This window comes from Coenobita brevimanus, chromosome 9 (genome assembly GCF_032717465.1).
Source record: "Coenobita brevimanus isolate Jiangsu-jjx chromosome 9, ASM3271746v2, whole genome shotgun sequence".
NCBI lineage: Eukaryota > Metazoa > Arthropoda > Malacostraca > Decapoda > Coenobitidae > Coenobita > Coenobita brevimanus.
In genome coordinates this window covers 8406125-8418785 of record NC_136962.1, presented here as the reverse complement: position 1 = coordinate 8418785, position 12661 = coordinate 8406125, and the positions used below count along the sequence as shown (strand labels likewise).

Here is a 12661-nt window from a genome sequence, read left to right as displayed (position 1 = left end):
GCAAGTTTTGTATCGCACAATAGGACAGTAAGGTTCCATAAACAAAATAAATCACCAAGGAAAATATATTAGGGAGTTTTATTCAGAGTAGACGATATTGGCAGACTGTCAGAGTAAGAGTAAGGTGTAAACAGACAGAATGAATCGCCTAGGAAAAGTTGTTAGGGAGCTTTATGAATAGTATGGGGATATTGGAAGGCTTATGTCAGAGAATAGGACAGCAAGGCGTAATAAACAAAATAAATGGCTTAGGAAAAGGTGATAGGGAGCTTCCTTACCCGACGAGGATTATGTGTGCAATAAACCCAGCCATTTTTTATTTAATTTTTTATCAGTTTGGAGCGCCATTAACCCACTGAACCACCAAGCGACGAGTAATATTAATTCCGCTTTAGGTAGAGAAAAAAGGCCTATATCAGGAGTTCCCAACCTTTATTTACCCATTACCCCATTTTCCACACCTCCCTTCACTCATTACCCCTCATTGCTTATGTTTCCACAATTGCATTTTAGCTGCTTAACATTTTGATGCCTAGATTTTAGTTTGAATGTAGGACTTAATTAAAGGTTAGACTAAAACCAAGAGAGTTATTGCAAGGAGTAATTTATTTTTATTATTAACACTGATACCAAATAAACATGACTTTAAACATTCATCTCTGAATTTTAGTATAGGTCTGAAAGTCTATCATAACTGGTATGATTTTTAGATTTTTTTGTTTTGTTACCTCCCCCATTACCCTTCACAAAAGACCAAATTACCCCACTTGGGGTAATTTACCCCAGGTTGGGAACCCCTGGTCTATATAGATGTTAGAAATATGTTAATACATATAGGGTTTTCAATTGGCAAGGTTAGGGTAATGTTAAAATGCACTTCAGATAGATTTAGCTTCAGGGGCTGAATGTCCTTGAAGTGTCCTAACTGCATATAAAATCTAAAATCACAGTTTGGTTATTTTGTACTCATTTTTGATGCAGGAAAATCATTTGAACATTCATTTACATCACCTATGGACATTCAGGATAGACCTAGAGTGTCCTGAAAGTACATGGAATGTCCTGATGTCCCTGAAGTGATGTAAATATTTCTGAAATCAGTTTAATGAGCCTGGTAAGGACAAATTTCCCTAACCACCAAAAGGTATGAAACCATTTAAAACCCTGGGTGATTTGTGGTTAGGTTAATTTCTTTTCCATTTTAGATATATTCGCCTCAGGTATTTTTGCATCACTTCAGGAAAGTTTCAGGGCAAGTCTGTCTTGTCCTGAAGCTGCTTGAAGTATCCTATATGTACCTGAGTGAGTTTGAAGTCATATTGTACTATAATGAACATTAATGAACCGTCATATTCTTAATCGTGCTTAGCCAAACTGTTTCTGTACCGTTATGTATTAGAAAGAGGCTAACCTGGCATTTTTAAAGTAATTTAAATGGATCTGAAGCCTAATTAGTGGCACTGACATGAGTTTAGTAGCTTTCAATAGGTTATCTCGTCGTGGAGAAGCCAAGAAGTCCCGAAAAAAATTATTCTGCCTTGAAAACAGCTGATTTGGCGGGCGAATTATATGTTGCCGTCTGTATGGGAGGATTAAATGGACCTGAAGCCTAATTAGTGACACTGATGATGATTTTAGTAGCCTGCAATTAATTATCTAGTCGTGGAAAGGTCAGTCAGAAAGTCCCTAAAATATTTTGATTTGGGCGCGTAAACAGCCGATGTTGGAGGACGAAATTTACTTTGACGATCTTAACCAAAAATTTCTCGATATATGGGTTATTAAACAATGTAGAGGGACTTGAGGGGCATGGAGGGAAAGAGGAGAAAATGGAGACATAGGAGACATAGGAGAGATAGGTTTTGTAGATGGAGGAGGAGGGAAAATTTCAATATAAATGTTTACTCAGCGTCACTTTCTCACCTCAAACCCTCCAGGTTTTGTCGTCTCAAAAACTACTTTCTGAAGTCCAAATCACCTGGTCCTATATATCAGGAGAATCTCTGAATCACAGAGATTCCCCATATAACCCCAATTTCATTCATGGCAATGTAATAGAGGAGAAATTAGGTATGCGTTGGTTTGCCTCGCCTTCCTTCATCATTTCTCAAAAAACCCCTTTCTAGAGTCCAAATGGCATTGATTAGGATATCAGGGAAATCTCTGGCGTTCACATTTATGGTAGGTAATTGCCATTTGATTTGACTGGCTGTATTTAGGGAGAAATTAGACTTATTTCTGTTTCTCTGGGTAAGCTGGCATTCGCGATTCAGTGATTTTTTGGAGGAGATAAGAATCGTAATTTCTATTACATCTTCGGGTTCTCAAACTCTTTATCTGTAATTGTGCCAAGTTTTAATTAATTTAGTGAGATTAAAAAAAAAAAAAAAGCACAGGTGTTAACTCGAATTGTATGTAGCCTTTGTTCGTATCCTTTGTCCTGCTGAGATAAATCACAAGAAAATCACAAATACGGCCACTTACCTCCAAATTCGCATATGGAACTAGCTTAGAAATATTTTTTTGATTTAATTAGTGTGTGTAGATGTGTAAAAATTGTAAAATGATGAAAAAAAGGATGATTTTAGGAGATGTTCGTTACGGAATCGGACAGCGGCAGGTATCTAAAAGGATGCTACCTTGCCTTACCAGCCATTCGGAGACGCGGAACAGTCGGGGGAGGACGTGCGCGAGGTAGGTCCTCATATTTAGTGTTTTATGCCCAATAAAGGGACATTTTATGGTGAATTATGTAAGATAAGTTGTATTAGGACATCGTAGATCAGTGTGTTATGGTGATTAGTGATTTTTTGTGTGTTAAATAAGGTGAAATGATGGTGGCGTGGCCTGGCCGACTTGCATACGTACAGGTAGACCCCGTAGGCCTCGTGACGCCATCCACCTGGCCTTGTGACGTCATGGCTTCAGCTGTGACGTCATTCCCTGCAACCCAGCCCCACACACACGCCCTGACCCACACCCATTGGAGTCGGTTTTTTTTTTTTTTTTAATTTTTTTTTTTTTTTTACTTTTTTTTTTTTTACTTTTTTTTTTTTACTTTTTTTACTTTTTTTTTTACTTTTACTTTTTACTTTTTTTTTCCTTTTTTTACTTTTTTTTTACTTTTTTTTTTTTTTTTACTTTTTACTTTTTATTTTTTTTTTTTTATTTTTTTATTTATTTTTTTTTTTTTTTTTTTTTTACTTTTTTTTTTATTTAATTTTTTTTTTAAATTTTTTTTTAATTTTTTTATTTATTTAATTTTTTTTTTAACTTTTTACTTTTTTTTTTAAATTTTTTTTACTTTTTTTTTTTTTTTTTACTTTTTTTTTATTTTTTTTTTTACTTTTTTTTAATTTTTTTTTTTACTTTTTTTTTTTTTTACTTTTTTTTTTTTACTTTTTTTTAAATTTTTTTTTTTTTACTTTGACAATGTATTTTTATTACAGGCTGCCGTATTTTATTTAATTGCTATTAGGATTATAGTGTGACATACCATGATATTATTTTGACTTTGGCTGCTGCCTGGCTTTTTTTTTTTTTTTTTTTTTTAAGAACTGCTGCTCTCGTTTACTGCTACTACTATTACTGTTACTGTTACTACTACTATTACTACTATTACTGTTACTATTATTACTACTACTATTACTACTACTACTATTACTGTTACTATTATTACTACTACTACTATTATTACTACTACTACTACTACTACTATTACTACTACTATTACTGTTACTATTATTACTACTACTACTACTACTATTACTGTTACTATTATTACTACTACTACTATTACTACTACTACTACTACTACTGCACAGCTATTATTACTATTATTATTACTACTACCACCACCACCACTACTACTACTACTACTATTTCTACTATTACTGCTATTACTATTACTACTATTACTATTACTACTGTTACTACTATACTACTACTACTACTACTGCTACTACTACTACTACTACTACTACTACTGCACAGCTATCACTACTACTGCTATTACAACTACTGCTAGTACTTGTAAAAATAGTAGTGGTGGTGATGGTATAGTAGTAGCAGTAGTGTAGTAGTAGTAGTAGTATGGTGTTGGTGGTAGTACAAGTGGTGGTGGTGGTAGCAGTAGTCATAGTAGTAATGGTGGTGGGGTAGAAGTAGTAGTAGTAGTAGTAGTGGTGGTAGTATATCAGTGTACGTTCTTGTCATAGCACATCGTTATGAGTATCAAAATATCGTTAATTCTCTTACAGATTGGCGCCAAGTCATCAGGATGGCAGTTTTAGGCCAAGAGTGATCAGAGGAAGCAGCGAAAGGGCTCCCTGCACAACCATCTCTTCAGACAAGGTAAGTATTCTCGTATAATATTTTATGTATGATGTTGTTCCTTTTAATAGAAGGTGGTAGAGGTGGGAAGAGGGAGAGGAAGACTGAGGGAGAGATGGAGAGATATACAGTATGAGAGAAGGGGAGACCTAGGATGAGATGAAGGGATGGAGTGGAGAGATATAAGAGAGAGAGGGTGACTCAGGATGAGATGGAGGGATGGAGTGGAGAAGTATATGAGAGGAGGGAGACCTAGAATGACGTGGAGGGATGGTGTGGAGAGGTATATGATAGAGGAGGAGACCTAGCATGAGATGAATGATGGAGTGGAGACGTATATGAGGAGATGTAAGCTGGGGCAGGGCGGTGAAATGGTAGGGGACAGGGTGCCATGGAGATGATTTGTTTGTGACCACCCCTTACAGGATTGAGCCATCTGGCTGTAGATAGATAGACATAGTTATATATAATGCTGCATGTATATACAGTAATTCACTACTTTCCATTTTGCAGAGTAATTGCTTGTGTGTTGAGGGTATAGCTCAGTGTAATTTTTTATCATTTAATTCCTTACTGTCACTATTATGCCCAATCCAGCGGACTGAGCCGTTCTCGCAACACACAATATTACCAGGCATTTTTATCGTTCTTTTGCACTAACTTGGCCTAAATTATTATCCTTCTGCCGCTTATTTTACATAGCTGAAAAAGAAAATACAATCCCACATTTTCACCATAGTACTTCTTCATAACTAGCATCATTATCAAGCATTAATCTCTCTAAAAACAGGAGTCAAGTTGGGAGAATGCCAGTGTTAGGCCAAGTTAGAATATGTGTTCGTATCATTTACTGTATCTTATTGTTTATAAGTTTGTGTCATTATGTTGTACTTATATATATAATATAGGCTCTAACATGTACAGGCATACCCTGGTTTAACGATATAAATGGTTAGGGAAAACCCCATCGTTATGCAGGGTATCGTATATCGGGGGGTTTTTAACTTGTAAAGCAATGTGGAGCGTTTACCAGCCATGGGTTTCCCCCCAAATGAAGTCCAAAACCCACCCAAATGAGTTTAAAGCCAGTCTAAATGGCCTAACAGCCGTCAAGGCAGCTAACGTAAGCCTAACACCTGTAAATAACACACTAAAACAAACCAATAAAGTCAGAAAATCTTTAAATATGTCTGGAAAAAATCAAGTTTGGTAAACTGTACCCCAAAATGAGAATGATCACCCCACCTATGACAAAAACACATTAATCTAAGTCTAAAAACAGTTTATAAATCAACCTAAACATATTTTTAGCCTAAAATATTATCAAAATAATTTTTAAAAAATCAAAACCCATCAATAAACCAGGGTTTGGCCATCGTTAGGCGGGGTATGGTGGTTTTTCTACCCCCATCGTTAAGCCTGGGTATCGTATATTGAGATATAACTGTATAGCTACCAATTTCCTCAAAATGTATCCTCCATGACTGTTTAATAGTAATAAGTGAAAGAGACATCAGTAGGGATTCACATACTGTAGTTATATTTTGATTTTCTTCTCCGTGTCATAACTGATTTTGACATGTAGGAATATCTAGAGGGATGCACAATTTTCCCATATTGTTCTGAGAAAACAGGCACCGGTATCCGATACTAGGAAAATATAGAATTGTCTTGTATGATGGATAAGAAAAAGGAAAGGGCAAATACCGTATTAGTGTACAGTGGGGCACCAATTTTCGCGCCTAATTGGGTCCAAAAATAATGCGCGAAAGTAGAATTAGCGAAAGTTGGGGCATTGTCTTTATGGCAAAAAGGCTAATTGGTTCCCGGTTATCCTAAAGTAACATCAGATTTTCGTTTTCACTTGCAATACAGTACATCAAATCACTATTGTACATTGCATTGTGAGATACAAACAATAAAAACTGTACAGTACACATTATATGAGGAGAAACATACCACAGAGACCAGGTTGAGGTGTTTAATGGATGTTGGGGGTAAGTATCCGAGGCGCGTGGCGGGCTTATTTAGCCACGCCAGACATATTGGCGCCACCTCTTGCTGCCTCGCTACCACCACGCTGTTTCCTCATACTATGCACTGTCGTTTCTGGGATGTTAAATATACGGCAGATTTCACTGTTTTTTGCGCCCTTGTCCATGTGTTCAACTATCTTCCTTTTCATTTCATTATTATACTGCCGTTTCTTCACTCCAACACGATACTCTCTTTTAGCCTTGGCCTTTCCTCCCGACTTTGAATGTCCCGGCCACTTTTTATCACCACCACTGCCTCCCGGCCCTCCCCCCACACCACCAGGCCTTCCCCCCACACCACCAGGCCCTTTCCCTACACTACCAGGTATAGTAGAGGCCATTGAACCGTGAGAATCCAACACAATGGAGCTAGCACGCTCGTACACAATGGCGGGAATGGGTGGACAGAGTGTTGACATGACGTCATTCAAGATGGCGGTGGGTTGCGGGCGGGCGGTGCAGGAAATTCAAAGTTCAAAATATTGTCCCAAACCCAAAATTTGTGCGCGAAAATCGATTTTTTTCAAGCGAAAGTGGAAGTTAGGGAATATTTGGTGCATGCCGCGAAAGTGGATTCCGCGAATCCTGCTGTAGCGAAAGTTGGTGCACTACTGTATCTAGTCATGTAAGAGTAATGTTATGACAGGGAGCCGATCATAAGAGTTTGATGTCATGAATTCAGAAATGGACAACGTTGGTTGTCTAGTGGCCTAACCAGACTGTGGTGCCCTTTGCTGGGGGTTCAGTATTCCCAGATTTTCATTTTGTTTTGTTTATAAAGGCTCCAATACACTTGCATGTGTTGGCCTTGGTCACCTAATGCCGGCTCTGCAGGCTGCTTGATCTTTGGCAGCCTCCCTATTCTGTCCCCCATTCCTGAGGTCACACATTTCGTATTATAAGGTTTCAACGTGCATGGTTGCGTCAGCCTTGGTCACTTAATGGTGGATCTTCTTGCTGCTTGATCAGTGGCAGCCTCCCTATTCTGTCCCCCATTCCTGAGGTCACACATTTCACGTCATAAGGCTTCAACATGCATGCTTGCATCAGCCTTGGTCACTTAATGGTGGATCTTCTTGCTGCTTGATCAGTGGCGGCCTCCCTATTCTGTCCCCTCCATCCCTGAGGTCACACTCCATAGCCTCACCCTTGGTTCTTTTCAGTCTTACCTCTCTTAACCCCAACCCTGACGCTCACACCTCTCACCTTCGACACCCAGTTGCCATCCTTTAACCTCCCTACACGCACAGACCATCTCAGTCTACCCCTTCTCATTACAGCAGGAAATTTCGGGAATTTTGTACGGGTGAAAATACACTCAATCCTTGAGTAACACATTTTTGTTCAGATGCATAATGAGACAAGTCATGTCAACACATGGAAAAACTTGAGCTCATGCTCGAGTCACCTGGCCTGGTGATGAAATTTGAAAGTTGCGCTTGATGACATCACCCTCTAGACATTGGGTACCTTACCTGGGTACATATTACCCTTCTGTATGGGTATTTGTCTCAGTACCACAGCCATCCTCCTCAGCCAAGCAGCCCCAGTAAGATAGGTTAGGTTAGGTTGTTAAATTTTGCTAGGGAAACACATTAAGCATATGTTCGAGAAAAACCTATGGTTAGTTTGAAACGATAGGGCAAGCATTGTTCCTGGCTGAGGGTTCCCGGTAGTTAGGTGTACAGGCAAGACCTGATTAACAAGCAGCCGCTTAACGAGAATTCGCAAATACATATCTCGAAATTTGCACCACCTCCTGTTTAACGGGCAGGTAAAATTCCTCCAAGTCCCAACTTACAAGAATCGAGACGAGGGTCGCGGTGCAGCTATCTGCCGTGGTTACCTAGCATGCTAGGTAAACAGCAGATAGCTGTGGCGTTGCTAGCTAAGAAATGAGTCGCACGCTAGCTCTGTGAGCCTCCTCGTGCCTTATCTTCGTAAATATTCTTTCAGCTTCAGTCAAGATTGGTCTAGAAGCGTGCTTTTTTCTGTGCCCTGGATTACTGTATCACCATGTCTTCTAAGCATTCCATTGCAACCCCTAGTTCTCCCAGTGCTAAGCGTGCTTGGCTGGGGGAGGTTACTTGAAGGCCTTGCTCCCTAACCCTGTTTTTCCCATAAGTTCTCCACTTCGTTTAACGAGAATTCGGCTAACGAGCAAAATCCTTGCTCCCAATTAGCTAGTAATTTCAGGACCCACCTGTATAAGCATACAGAACGAAAACTTGCTTCCTGGGCACACTCAAGGCTGTATGGTTAGAAGAAAATTTATGGGTTTCACAATTTCAGGGAACGAAATGGAATGAAAATGTAGCCTAATCAGAAAAAAGAGAAACAAAAATATGTGTTCTTGTAAGTTGGGGTTCAGTTCCACATTCTTCGTTTGATTTCATGCTGCCCAACACATTTTTGGACCAACTGGGCCTATTGTTATCAGTCCTTTCTTGCACTACACCTAGTTCTTCCCCACACTTATAATGGGTTTTGCAGTTTTAAGGAACGAAATGGAACGAAATGTTTGCTAATTAGAGAAAAAATTGCTCATTCATCCATGTGTTCTCGTAAGTTAGTGTTCAGTTCCACATTTTTCGGTCAATTTTGTGCCTCCCAACATGTTTTGGACTGACTGAGCATACAGCTCTCAAGTCCTATCTTGTGTCTCACTGATTTTACCCCACAATCACATGGGTTTTTACCCCACAATCACATGAGTTTCGCTGTTTTAGGGGACGAAACTGAACAAAATGTTTGCTATGCAGGAAAAAAAAATTGCAGTAATACCTGGATATACTGTACGATACCCGTAGATGCAATACCCTAGTTTAACGATGGGGGTGGAAATACCACCATACCCAGCCTAACGATGGCCAAACCCTGGTTTAACGATGGGTTTTGATTTTTTTTTTACCGATTTTGATATTTTAGAATAAAATTGTGTATTTAGGTTGATTTATAAACTGTTTTTAGACTGAGGTTAATGTGTTTTAGCCATAGGTGAGATGAACATTGTCATTTTGGGGTACAGTTTACTAAGTTTAATTTTTTCCAGACATATTTGACAATTTTCAGATTTTATTTGTTGGTTTTAGTGAGTTATTTACAGGTGTTAGGCTTGGGTTAGCTTCTTTTACAGCTGTTAGGCTTGGGTTAGCTTCTTTTACAGCTGTTAGGCCATTTAGATTAGCTTTAAACTTGTTTTTGGGCTCATTCGAGTGGGTTTTGGACTTGGTTGGGGGGAAACCTAAGGCTCAAAAACGCATCCCATAACTTTACATGTTAAATCTACCCCGATATATATATGATACCCCGCATAACGATGGGTTTTTATCTAACCAATTGCATCGTTAAACTGGGGTATACCTGTACTCCTATCCATGTGTTCTTGTAAGTTAGTGTTCTGTTCTGCATTCTTCACTCTTCTTCCTGATAGTCTGTTATATTTTTCTGATTACCTCTGGGTGATAAATAAATGTTTCATGGGAAATCTGTTTCCCCATTGTTTTTAACTATGTTCCACGTGTCAAATCGTTTGACTCGTCAGGGTTACGGCGAAAGGGCCTGTCCTAACCAAACCCAGCTTAACCGTACCTAATAATTTAATCAAACATAACCTATCCTAATCTAACCCAACATCCAGTTGGGAAACGAAAACCACCTTTGAGTTCAGGTACTTCAAGACAATCATAGGTATGGCTTAAGGAACACGATGATAAAAAGTGAGAAATTTTTCAGCAGGAGAAGAGTGTGAGTTCATGGGCGCTCCCAGCTGCCCGTGTATTTCAGGAGAAAATGTGAAGGGGAGGCACAATTGAAGCCAGTTCGTTAGAGCACTTACAGTAAAAATATCGATAAAATAGTTCTAAAGGAGCAACATCTCTACGTACTGATTGCGGAGGAAGTTCCTGCATTATGGCAGGATTATTAATTAATCTAATGGCTTTATTTTGAATTTTGTCCAACTGCCTCAATGCAGCCACTCCACATCCACTCCACAGTGGTGAACAGTATTCAATCTGAGAACGTACATGACTTTTGTATATTGTGGCCATCTGCTCATCAGTGAAGAACTCACGAAATCGGTACATAAGTCCCAGTTTTTTAGAAGCATTTTTAGCAAGGGATTTAACATAAGCTGTCCAGCTTAGGTTGGGGTTTAGAGTAACACCTACGATATCAATTGTAGTGGATATGGGAATACTGACATCATTTAAAATTATGTGAGAGTCTGAGAGATTCTTTCTATTGGAGAAATTAATGGCCATACCACGTTGAGTACACCGCTTCCCGTCCGATCAGCGAAGTTAAGCAACGTTGGGTCTGGTTAGTACTTGGATGGGTGACCGCCTGGGAACACCAGATGCTGTTGGCATCCCTACGTGTCAAGTGGGGTTGGTGGAGGATTAGTGCCCCTCCCTGTAAAACAATTAACTCTAAGCCCTTGGCCACCCCGTGTGGGATACATGGCGTCTGGCAATGAATGAAAAATGAATGAATGTACAGTATTTAGTTTTCTGAGCATTAAATGAGACCAGATTTTTTTGTCTCCATTGATTAATTTTAGAACCTGGTACAGAGAAAATACTGTGTTTATTTGGGAATTTATAATATCAAATTGTGTGAAGGAGGTACTAAATGTGAAAGAACTATGAAGGGTCGAGTCATCAGCATAAGAGTGAATTGGGTTGTGCGTGACAGATAGGAGGTCATTTATATGTGTGAGAAAGAGGGTTGGAGCCAAAGATCATCAATGAGGTATTAAAAACAGCATTAACAAAACCAGTTGGTCTGCGTGACGATTGTGTTGTTCATACATTAACTCCCTGGTACGCTTTCTCCCACCAAAGCGGCTACCCCTGATGATGATGTCAAGGTTTCGCCTTCTCCCGTATCATGTGGCCGTTGGGAGAGACGTTAAGCCGTATGGTTAGATGAAAATTTATGGGTCTGGCAGTTTTAGGGGACGAAATGGAACAAAAACGTGCTAACCAGAAAAAATTACTCTTTCATCCGCGTGTTCATGTGATATAGCATTCAGTTTCACATTCTTCATTTGATATCGTGCCTCCTAACACATTTTGGACTGACTGAGCATGTGGCTAAACTGCTAAGTCAGTTTGAAAATGTAGTTGGGAGGTGCTGGGATATCAAACAAAGAATGTGAAACTGAGTGCTAACTCACAAGAACACACAGTAGATGAAAGAGTAATTTTTCCTGGTTAGGCAGACATTTTTATATAATTTTGTCCCCTAACACTCCCAGACCCATAAATTTTCATCTAACCATATGGCTTAAGGTTTCTCCCAAAGGGCCACATGATACGAAAGAAGGCGAAACTTTGGCATCATCATCAGGGTTGGTGGGTGGGAGGAGAGTACCGGGGAGCTACGTATCAACAACACAAGGGTATCCAAGCCCAACTTTTGTTTTGTTAATGCCATTTTTAATACCAGTGATGTTCTTAATTATCATAGTTATATCTCCTTCAGTGCTTTACCTGATGGTGGGTATAAGTGGGGGTAATTTATGTGGAGTAAGGTGGTAAGAAGGGGTAAAAGTGAGAGGTTTGGAAAGTTGTCAGAACACATTGTACCATTAAACTTGCATCGTTGTTTGAGTGACGCGGATTTGAATACCATAGTCCTTGTCCAGTCCCTATTGCCTGCAGTTCTCGAGGTTTGAGTTTTTATTTTATTTTATTTTATATTCCCTGTTAAGATGGATTAGTTATTGATGCTCACAATTTAGCAGTTTTGAAATACAGGCTGTCCTCATTATAATGATGGCATGTGTTTGAGAAAGCCCATCGTTGAGCCGGGTTATTGTTAATCGGGGACGTCATAACATAGAAGATACTGTAAAGGGATGTGTGTGGGAGCCTAGGGATCCCCATCCCCCCAGCCAAGTCCTAAACCCACCCAAATAAGTCAAAACAAGTTTCTTTACCTCACCTAAACCCCCAAATAGCATTAAAACAAGTAAACTAAGCCCAAGAGCAGTATATAACTCACTGAAACCCAAAAAATAAAATCTGAAAATAATCATAAATGTCTGGAAAAGAATCGAACTTAGCAAACTACCCAAAAATGACAGTGTCTTCCACCTCACCTATGACTAAAAACCACATTAATCTAAGTCTGGAAAACATTTTATAAATCAACCTAAACACAAAATTTGTCTAAAATATCATCAGATAAAACCCATTGGATAACCGGGGACTGGCCATTGAGAGGCAGGGAAGGGTGTTAATTCTTTCATGTAGCTAGTGCGGTTGATTGTATAGCGGGATATG

General features: G+C 39.1%; 1 non-coding gene across 1 annotated transcript; it reads left to right on the top strand.

Moving 5' to 3' along the window:
- The first annotated feature begins 10621 nt into the window (after nt 1-10621).
- Nucleotides 10622-10740, top strand: LOC145410029 (5S ribosomal RNA). Its single transcript, XR_013899211.1, has one exon. It is a non-coding gene; the product is annotated as a 5S ribosomal RNA (ribosomal RNA).
- Nucleotides 10741-12661: the final 1921 nt, after the last annotated feature.